Raw genomic sequence first — 11,201 nt, 5'->3', positions numbered from 1 at the left:
GAGGAGAGGAGAGGAGAGGAGAGGAGAGGAGAGGAGAGGAGAGGAGAGGAGAGGAGAGGAGAGGAGAGGAGAGGAGAGGAGAATACTTCCAGCTGGAAAGGACCTTTGAGGTCTTAGAGTCCAACCATTAATCTAACACTGCCAAGTCCACCACTAAACCATGTCCCTAAGTATTTAGTTCTGGCCTTACCATATACGTGTCAAACAGTATTAATTTATTTGTTCTCTGTTCCTATTTTCAATGAATCAAGTGTTGCTGAATAGCTGGAATCTTCTAATATTCTAAAGGAGTTCTGCATATTCCTCATCTAGTCAAGGGTATATTGTTTTCTGCATTCATATAGGATGGACTTAGGTAAGTCCTGACTGTGCTCAAACTATGTTGATGCCACCTGGAGTAAACTTATCTCTTGGCCAAGTTTAGCACTTAGAATGTCAGTTTTTTCAGGTACTGCACAGGGCTCTGGGGATAAGATACAGACATAGAAACCATAATATGGAAAATAATGGTAATCCTGAAGACAACTGGTTATGGCGGAAATTTCAGGAGCCCGTCAGAGCACTGCCGTGCAGCAGTGAGACAGAGACTGAAGCAGCTATTCAGAGAGCAAGAACAAAACCTTGCTGGTTGCTTGGGGCTGCGAAGATGCAGTAGTTTGCTAAAGTGTTTCTAAGAGACATTTCTATCTGCGTGCCACCCTTCCCAGGCCAGCAAGGGGCTTCCTCTGATCTCCAGAGATCTGACTCAGCTCAGAACCCCACCTGCAACTGTTCGCTCTGCTTCTGCCAAAGGCAGTGTTCTGGATAGAGGATAACAAATTGCATCCTTAAAGGCTGAGGCTGCTTGACTTGGTTGTGAGGACACAGCAAGGAAAAGACAGAAACTCCATTCTGTTGTCTGCTGCTTTCTCCTTCTCTGGTGCTGGGGGAGTGCTGCCACAAGCAGAGGAGCTTTCTCACTGGGGATACTGCAGGAGGTACACAGCCAAAAAGAAATCACAAAAGGTACTGGAGAGATTAAGGCCCAAAGCACATATGCTTATTTTGCAGCATCTTACTTGCATGAATCTGCATTAACCATGTGTTAACCAGGCACAGTTCAAATGGTGAGGCATTTATTAACTGACATGACACAAGTACTTACATACAGGGGGCAACATGGGTGCCTCTGTAGTACGAGCCCGAGCAGAATTGCTCTGGCTTCTGAATCAGCCAAACTGTCTTGCAGATGTTAAAGCCTGTTTCTACTCATCTCCCTGCCCAGGTCCACGTTAGAAGTAGTCCCCTACTTTTGTGCTCCCTGAAAGGCCTTGTTTGAATTAATGTGTAATTGGTTGGCATTTGCTTCTTTCTGTTCATTTATTCAACCTTAAGCTTGAAATTGCTCTAATCTACACTTGGAAATCTAACTTTACCTATCTCTCAAGTTGTATGCAATATAATTTTCCAGATACTCAGTTTCATTCTTCAAGTTCCAAAATGTAAATGAGTTGTATGGAAATATGTTAAAATTCCTGTCCTTTGGAGTTATGATTAAATTATAACCAAACCAACAGAGTATAGATAATTAACTCTTCCCTATGGCACTGCCTCCTCAGTGGGTCCAAACCAAAGAGCCTGTAGCTACTGCATTTTAATTTATTTCACTTCAGTTTCACTTAAAAGTAATAGAAGTATATTTTACCTCTGATAGAAAATTCAAAAAGTATCTTCAGTTTTTATTTCTCTGGAACATAATCCGGGATACAAATCCATCCTGTGTATCAGACTTTTGTGGCTTGCTGAAGCATGAGTGTTTTGGAGCTAGAAAACTGTGGCCTGTCTTATACTGCAGGTCCATTTACTTCCCTTATAGATTTTTAAAAATAAGAAACTGTTCATAAGGAAATAAATTACTTCTTCTGTGTATTTATTAGTTCTACAGTAAAGAAGCAGGCAACTGTGCTAGCTCTCGTTTGCGCAGGCGGTGCAGCCTCACCCTGCTTCTCTTCCAACAGCCTGGGCCAGCTCTGCAAACAGCTCAGAAACACTTTGACACCTGGCAGCCGGGTCACACAAGTGCCTGTGCCAAAGGCACCCGCCAGCCGCCTCGGCAGGACCGTGCTGCCTCCAGCCCTGCCTGCCCCACCAGCAGCCCCTTTCCAGCTGCCGTGCCCCGTGGCGGGAGGAACGCCGCTGCCAGCAGGGAAAAATTGCTTTTCCCGCACCAGTTTGACCAGTGGCTCCCATAAGCTGGGCAAACTCCATACTGACCTGCAAATCTGCTCCTTTTCAGCTTCCCTGATTTGTAGCCGGATTGTCACTGATGGGTCAGACCGACATGCTTTTTTTCCATCTGTGGTCCAGCTGGAGGAATGGCCGCTCTTCTTCCCTGCTGCATGTCCTGGAGCCCTGCGGCTGCCCCTGGTGCCTTTCCACCTGCACGGCACCACACCTTGCCCTGCCATGCAGCACATTTCAGCTCACAATAAAGTTATCCGTTCATTCCCTTCATGGCAAGATCCATGTCACACAATGGGAGGGCGGCTTGTGCTCCCTCTGATGTCTGGCTGTTTTACACAAGGAAAAGAGCAGGACAAGAAGAGTTAAGAGAGCATCTCCGGCTGCAAGGGCAGAGATTTTTGCATTTAGCATACAGTTTTCGTTTCCCCCAGCTAACACTAAAAGCAGACAAAAGAATTTCTTCTTATGCCAACTTGAGCACATCAAAATGCCATTTAATGCAGAGCCCAAGTTTGGCTAGAGCTGTTCTGATTTAGTAATGTCTTTTAAAAATACATGCCAAAGTATTTAGCTTTCCAGTAATAACTTCAGCACTGGCACTGCAAATCAGGTTTTAAAATTTATAATGAATGTATTTACAATTAGCTGTAAATATCAGGTCACTTTTGTAATTTTTGTCTTTCAAATTTGAGAGCAGGAGTTACCTAAAATGATGCAACTATGTGTTGGACAGTCATTATTTTGCCCTATAAAGCAAAATTTCCCTTTGCTAATGGAAGAGAAAACAAAAAATTGCCTAATAAGACATACAGAAATTTACCTGCCCTCTAGCACCTTGATTAATGCACAACACAGCCAAGCACTGTATTTCTCACTTGAAGTGATCCTCAAACACATCATGAAAGATTCAAAGCAGGTTTTGAAATGTGCGAAATTAAAGCAGCATTCAGATTTTGATTTTGGTTAGGGAACTTCCATCTGAAAAATTCAGGCTCAGATTCTCAGTTCCTCCAACGTTTCTGAGCATTCAATTTTTTTTTGTTTTAGAGCCACCTCAACAAAAGATGATTTCTACTCTATTTTCATCTCTTCTTACTTCAGAGATTAGGAAGTGAGGAAAAGCTTTAAGGAAAAATATCTCCGTGGGATGTAAGTAACTTCCGGCAGGAATAAAATGTGATTTCTTAACAGTCACTATGGAGCAATGAACTTATTCCTCAGCCAGTTCATATCTAGCCACGTACTATGGCTGTGCCCTTGAATGTGGTTTTGAATAATGTCTGCCTATGAATCTTTTTTTATCCTGCTTCTTTCCCTGCTTTCCTCCACCGCCTCTGCAGTTCCTCTCCAAATCATGCATAGTTTCTCAGTCCAGGATATAAAATCACATCCATGTTCCATAAAAAACACAATCCTTCAGGCTTTTCCCCTTATTTGGGACTAAAAAATGGAGCACTTTTAGTATCCGAAACGCAAAATATAAAGTCCCCTGACATAACTCTGCATTTTTCAGGAATCTAGCTTAGTTATTACCAATGTCTGTGAATATAATTTTCCCTTATACACTCTTGTCTGCTATTGTAACATGAACACTGCAAAGAGTTGGGAAGGTGTTTCTTCACTATACTGTTTATTTCATTGTTAAAAATGAAGAATTTGCTGAGTAATCTCTTTAAAACTATGTTTATTTTCATACAGGAGGCTCAGTTTGGACAGCAGCCAGTCTGCTAATGTAGGAAACCGGTCAGCTTGTACAGAAGATTTGCTAGTCCCTGCAAGATTCGAGCTCCACTAAAACGTTCTCAGTGCATTAACTGCAATATTAGAGAAGACCACACATTTTTCTTTTTCATTTAGTCATGAAAAAGAATGCATTTTAGTTGTCTGGAGAGTTCACATGGAGAGCATCACATGCCTTAGGCTCTGTCTTAGTCTGCTATATCTGGTTGTCTTGATGTGTTTTTTCTACTTATAGCAACCACACGTTTCCAAGAAACAGTTATTTTGAGAGAAGCAAATATCGGAAATATACATTCCTTATGAAAGCATTGATAAAGAAGAATTTCACTTAGTAAATTAGCAATTAAACATACCTGGTAGCTGTCTTACACTGACATCAGTGAGATTTCCTCACCAATGTAGTGGGCAAGTGTGGGCAAGGCAGTGCAGTGTGGTCAGGTCAGCCTCCAGTGGCACCTGCCTCTCTTGCTCCATTTTGTGTAGTAAGATGTTGATTAATAATTTAACAGTGATATGAGGAATGAGGTCTGTTTAATGTGCAAGTAGGTGGAACCATTTGTCACACACTGTAATTCGTATTTCTCCCTTGGTCATAACACTGTGCTTCATGCACGCCTACTCTGCTGGAGCTGGAGTTGAGTGTAACCCCAAACTTGACTCCCTTACCAGGAAAAGACTTGCTCCCTTCTCCCTTCTCAGCAACCCACAGGCAGAGCAAAATCAGACTCATTCTGCAGAGTCTGGGATTTCTATACTGTTAAAGGAGCATCCCCAAAGTTGTGGAGGGCATCCAGCTAAAGAAAATCCATGTTAGCTGTACATTTGGCCCTGCAAAGCTGCTGTTTTTGAAGAAACAACCTACTTATGCATATGTGCATATGACGCTATCGAAGACTCACCTCCTTGATATTCATTTAGATATCCAGCTAAAAAATAATGTTATTAATTGAAAGTCAGGTTAACTCAGCAAGTGCAATGAAGCGGAGTGATAAGGTGTAATCTGTTTTCATCATACTGTTCTTCATACCCTCATTCATCTTAGTTGTGGCTTTATGGATTGGCTCATCAACATCTCAGTCCAGCATCTTAGTCCATGCTAGATTTACTTGGTGCTACCACGTGGTGTCACCATGTGGTGTCAGCTCCCTGGCCCATATTTCATTCGGAACAAATTCTGTTCTGTTGTAGCTGAGATTCAAATATTATTTTTTTTCACCTAATAGGAATACAGAATTTTTTCATTGATAGATACCTTCTAACTAATTGTCTTTGAAAAATTCCACAGATGTGCAACCACCTCAGAGGTACAAGGAAGGAAGAAGTGAAATCTTTTATCAAAGCAATACCACTGGATAAAAATACGTGCACTTTTGGGTGTGCTGCTCTCCCCATTATGTTCTGAAGCTGAGAAAGATTTTGCATATCTGAAACCTTATAAATTGTTTTTCAGCTTCTTTTCTTCAAGTGTTAGTTGCTACATTTATTAATACTGCCTCTCTTATAGTCTCAGGCCATCATGAAAATGACTGCACTAGGGCTTTAAAACTTAGCATATTTAGAGTGTGGGATGGAGTCTGTCAAATGTAATGGAAATGTATGGAAGTCATTCATACCAGTTGCCTTGAATTAGATTTGCAAAAAAGACAGAGGATACCATTTTTATCTCAGCTATGTATCTCTTGGTTAAAGCATAAATTTCAACTCAATGACAATTTTTCGCACCTGTCTAGATTAGGAAATCACTAATAAGACCTAAATAAAAGCAGGTTTGGAGGGCTGTTTGGGTAAGAAACTAAAAATACATCCATATCAGGCATAACAGAAAAGACTTCTTGTTATATTAGGAATAATGTTGGGAAGTATCTCTTGTTTTGCTCTTAACCTCTTTATTTAAATTCTGAACAAGGATAGTACTACATTTAAAATTGCATTTTTAAATACAATTACTGCTAATTCCGCAGGATAGACTTGAATTATTCTTTGCCTCACAGAAAAACAATTCAGAGGAAATCTTTCTAAAAACAATATAGATGCAAATAACATGTATCAGGCCAGATGGCATGTACTCTACTCCTTTGCATCAAATCCTAATGCAAGTGGATTTTTTTGAGAAATACATCAAAATCCACTACACTCAATGCAGATTGTGAAACTATGTACAGTTAATGCTGGAAGCTTCCCTGTGTATAGAACATATAGCAAGGGTATCAGTTGGTATAATTAACTTCTGAATCCAGGAAAATTGCAAATCAGTACAAAATTTAAACTATGTGTGTATTTGGAGGAAACATTTTTTAAAAAATTGACTTGTGCGGTGGGTGTGCAGTAGGATGTTTCATTGGCAGCAGTTGGCAGTCAGAATAAGGCACATATGCTGGTGACTATTATTATGCACAAGAGTTTATTTTGCCTGAGCAGCTATTTTCAAAGTACGGAGAATGGATGTGTATGTGACTATATGGGCATTTGTAACTTACAACCCCACATTTCAGGCAACAGAAAAGGCAATAAAAAATAAGGGCTTCCTTCACTGCAAACTTGTTCGGCACCTACAACATGTGTGTGTGCACGTATCCATGCACTACAGCAAGCTGACCTGTTCCAGCTGAGCAAATCCTCACTTTGCATGGCAGCACAGTCCTTCCTTCACGGCAAGTCACTCAGCATGTGGCACTCTCATGGGTACAGCAAGTCTCACCGGACAGCAGTAGTAGTGTTGTTAGACTGGGCTGCCTTCAAAATATAAATATACAGTTATTTCCTGGTAAAACGATCATCAGATGCGATCTGTAATGAAAACCACATCCATCTCCTGCTGCCAAAGCTGTAAGAATTTTTTCCACTGTTTCCTGACGTGTCAAGCAGCGCTCAGGCCCTCTGATGTTTATGGCTGTACAGTAGTATTTTTCACAGTTGAACTTGGTTTAGTATATAAACACATCATTTCCCAAATGGAAGGGCAAGCCTTTCAGGCACACCCAAAATTTCCTTTAGGTGACCCTGACACAACTTGTGCCTTTACTGGTAAGAAAGTTGTATTTTTACCCTGAGATACTGATGTGGACAACAGCTCTCGAGGCAGAACCAGGGAAGAGACAAAACACGTTGTCTTCTGAAGTCAAAGCCAGGTGGCTCCCATAGCTTCTAAATTCCTGTCCTCCCAATTGCATAGACAGGGATTTACGTGGTTATTATCATGCCTGCTTACCTCCCACTGCCCAACCCACATGACTGAAGCTAAATGTCTTCTTTTTTCCCTTGCAACTTTTATTCTGGTATGGGCCAGGGTCGACAGCCAGAGGTGGGGATGATCCAGAGAGATCAGAGACACAGACTTGGAACAGGGGTGGGACTGGCAGGGATGGCAAGAGGCAGGGGCTCACTCCACAGCTCCCAAACTGAGTGGTAGCCATGGCTTTCCAGGGCGGTTCATGACTGGAAACATTTTTTTCTTCAGAAAACCGTGCCTGCAAAGGAATTTATGAAAGAAAAATGTGACCTAGCAAATGACTTTTAAAAGGTGCTAGCTCCAGCGTAGCCATGCAGTCAGTGCTGGTTCTGGGGTAATGAGCTCGGAGGGCTTGTCTGTCTTGGCTTAGGCACTCCTGAGATGCCAATAAACATTTCCTTTCCTTCTATGCAGGAAATAACACATCATTACACTAAAAATCTTCTTTGTGGGCAAAGAGGAAGCATGCCATCTATATAAATAAAGCCAAGAATTTATTGTTGCTATAATGTAAATCCTCACAGTCTAATTCAATCATTATGAGCCTACATGTTATTATTGCAGGAAAAGGGAGACCAATAATGAGGTCAGAGCACTTCTGTGCAAAAAAAAGTGTCAATAATAGCAATAATAAAATTGTAATGTATATCTTTATTAGTTTCTATCCCTTTCCTTGGTGCTATGCTCACCCTTCCACTGCTCCTCAGGACCTCCAGGAGCTTTGGACTACTGGAGAGGACAACAGCATTGACCATCAGACCCCGGAGTCCCTGACTGTGAAGAATGTGATGTCCATGGTGCTGCATTCTTCTTCTTCCCCTGAGATGCACTTGGGATCCATTTTTAACATTTTCCAACATAGTTTTATTATACACCTTCTTTTTTCTTCACTGGTCTGCAGCTCCATGTTACAAATACATTCCCTATATATAGGTACCATTTATGTGTGTTAGATACTATATCTTGGTTCTCTTTGTTATCCCTAGAATCAGATTTGTCCAGCTCTGGGTCCATATTTCTAAACACAACCCCTGATGAGCTGTCTCCAGTGCCAAGCCTGTGCCCCACCTCTTGCAACTCCATCCCTGTATGCCTCTGCAATGCACTCTGTGTCTCTGCTTTTAAGTCCTCTGCTCTTCCCTACATCATCGTGTCAGAGTCTTAAACATCTCATTTGACACAGCATCACCGCTTGCTATGGCCACCTATATAAAATGATGGTTGTACCATGCAAGGATGAACAAAAGTAGAACAATTTAGCCAGATACCTGGTCAGTTAGAGAAATTGCTGTCATGCCTAAACAAAGTCAAACAGAGCTGTGGGCAGATCAAGAGATGTCCAGACAGAAGATGCCTGACTAGCCACAGTCCTGAGGCCTTGCAAATTCACTGCAGAGCTCGTGGCCTGTTGGGATTCTATCTTGCAGGGCTACAGAGTTGCACAGCAAAATGTTGTTGTCTCTGGAGATACCTGTGTTTCCGTAATCACTAATAGCAATACATCATCCCAGGACTTGAAAGATTTCACAGGGTGTCACGTTCATGCGGGGACTGGGGAAGCTCGATTTGTCTTTTTAAGCTGCTGGGTTGTACTAAAACCCGTGCAGTTGATGCCAGTGCTGTGCCTAAGATATTAAGTACAGCTCCTGTGGCCAGAATGACTGTGGTCTGAGACGACTGCAACACGTCACAGTGCTCTTGTGGTCTGGGACGTTCAGGGGGCTGCAATAGCCCCTGCAGAGCCTGGTGTCCCAAGTTTACTCCTTTATAATAGATGTTCTTCACATTTCTCAGTCACAGCCCCTGCACGTATTTTAGGCCATTCCTTTTGGGTAAGTATTTTTTTGTGGCTAAATATAATCATTTTAAGGTCCTTTCATGCTATGTCATTCCTAGCAAGGACAAATAAAAATGTTTCTAATTCCAGTGGTTTATCATATGAAAGAAAATTCTATGACTTATTTAGAAAGTATTAAGGCTTTGGAGAAAAGGGTTTTACAAGACTGTCTGATCAGTTTGCCTGGTCTAGCATGTTTTGGACATGTCATGGGAACAGGGTTTGAAAACCAGAACTGTGTTTGCTGGCCTTTTGCAGACCACCCCTAGTAGTTCCTCCAGCTCAGACTGACTGATTCTCTTCACCTCTTCTGTTCCTGCTTTAGTTTGAGAGGATAGGATAGGATAGGATAGGATAGGATAGGATAGGATAGGATAGGATAGGATAGGGTAGGGTAGGGTAGGATAGGATAGGATAGGATAGGATAGGATAGGATAGGATAGGATAGGATAGGATAGGATAGGATAGGATAGGATAGGATAGGATAGGATAGGATAGGATAGGATAGGATAGGATAGGATAGGAAAAAACACTTTGGGTATTTCCTGCCCCGGTACCACAGAAATACCCAAGACAGGGGAACTGCAGCGCTTTCTGAAATAATCCCCACCTATACCCCTCAGTCTAACTCCTATCTGCATCTTTGTCAAATGCAGTACCAAAGTTTTCAGCCAACTCTTTCTGTGCCTTAATCATCTTTCATAAATGTTAAAACAAATTCAAACTCCAGCTGTACTTAAAATAAGCTTAAATTGTTCTTTCATACCAAATATGTTTAACAGAGGCTGCATTATTTTATACCACATTGGAATTTTACATTGGCTTGATTTGCTCTCATATTATTCTGTTGCTTTAGATATATTTTATACACAAGGATTTCAGACATGCTGAACGTTGTTCACTGTTGCTGAGAAGACCCTTGTAATTAATAAGTAAAAGAAAGGAAAAAACCCTTATAAAATATTTAGAGGCTGCAGTTTTCTAATTAGGGCACAGTATGTGAAAAGACCTCTTAAAAAAACACCTTATAGTGGAACTGTATATATTTAAACACAAGTCTATTAAAAAGTAATAAATCTGATATTGTCTCTTTGTTCCATCTCAGAAGGCTTTGAAAGGTTTCTCACATTCTATAGTTGCCATATAACCACATGCTTCCAAAAACGATTTCAAGAGAGAAAATATAATTTATTACCCCAGAGTAATATGTAATGTGGTGATTCATCTCATCTAAACGCAGCTGCTTTCTTTATCATCTTTGTAAGTAGCATTCATTTTCCTGGCATTAGCACAATTTACAAATTCATCCTGGTTCTCCCAAGATTCAGATAGCATCATTAGCATATATTTAGCAGTAGCAGACAGTGAGCAGCAGGTACAAATGGCTGGCTGATGAGCTAATATGCTTTGGGCACTCTTCCAGCTTGTACGATAAGAGAAAAAATACACTACTTCAAAGCCTACTAGTCACAAACCAGTTAGTAGAAAAGAATAATAAAACGACCTAAAAATTCAGCACTGAACTGGGTGTATAGGTATACTGACATATTGCCTGATGCTTAGAATTCTAGTTAGGACAAGAATTACCACCTAAGTGAAGAGATGCTTCAGCACATGATCATCCCATGTAAGCGCTTTTGTCTTTTATTTGCAGGGAGTTGTCAGGAACAGAAATGTAGGCATTTGCTGCCTATCAGCACGGTGGGTAACAAATATTCAACAAACCATAGCTGGAAGATCCTGCTGCCAACATGAATTTAATATTTTCATTTTAGCAAAGGATGCCACTTTCCTAACATAGATTGCTAAATAAATTTGCTCAAGCGCTGAGCAAGTGTGTCCCCGTCATTCATTTCCTTCCAACATTAAAACAGAGATGTTATCTGCTGCTGAGAGGGCAAAACAAACCTTTTTCACAAAGCAGGCTTGGCAAGTTGCTCAGTGACACTCAGGTCAGCAAGCACGGATGCAGACGTACGACCAAGCCAAAACGTGACGATAATTAACCCTCTACTGTTTTAAAAAATACACATCTAAAAGAAAGAGAGAAAACAGAGTCTTGTTGCAGTCTGTGTTTTACCCTAATCCAGCTTCTTTTTCTAATGACCTCCTGGCCAGTAAGCCATCCAATGTCCTATAGATTTGTTCAGTCTATGAATTTTATCTCCACCT

Source organism: Columba livia, chromosome Z (assembly GCF_036013475.1).
Source record: "Columba livia isolate bColLiv1 breed racing homer chromosome Z, bColLiv1.pat.W.v2, whole genome shotgun sequence".
Taxonomy (NCBI): Eukaryota; Metazoa; Chordata; class Aves; order Columbiformes; family Columbidae; genus Columba; species Columba livia.
Note: the sequence above shows the minus strand (reverse complement) of the source record.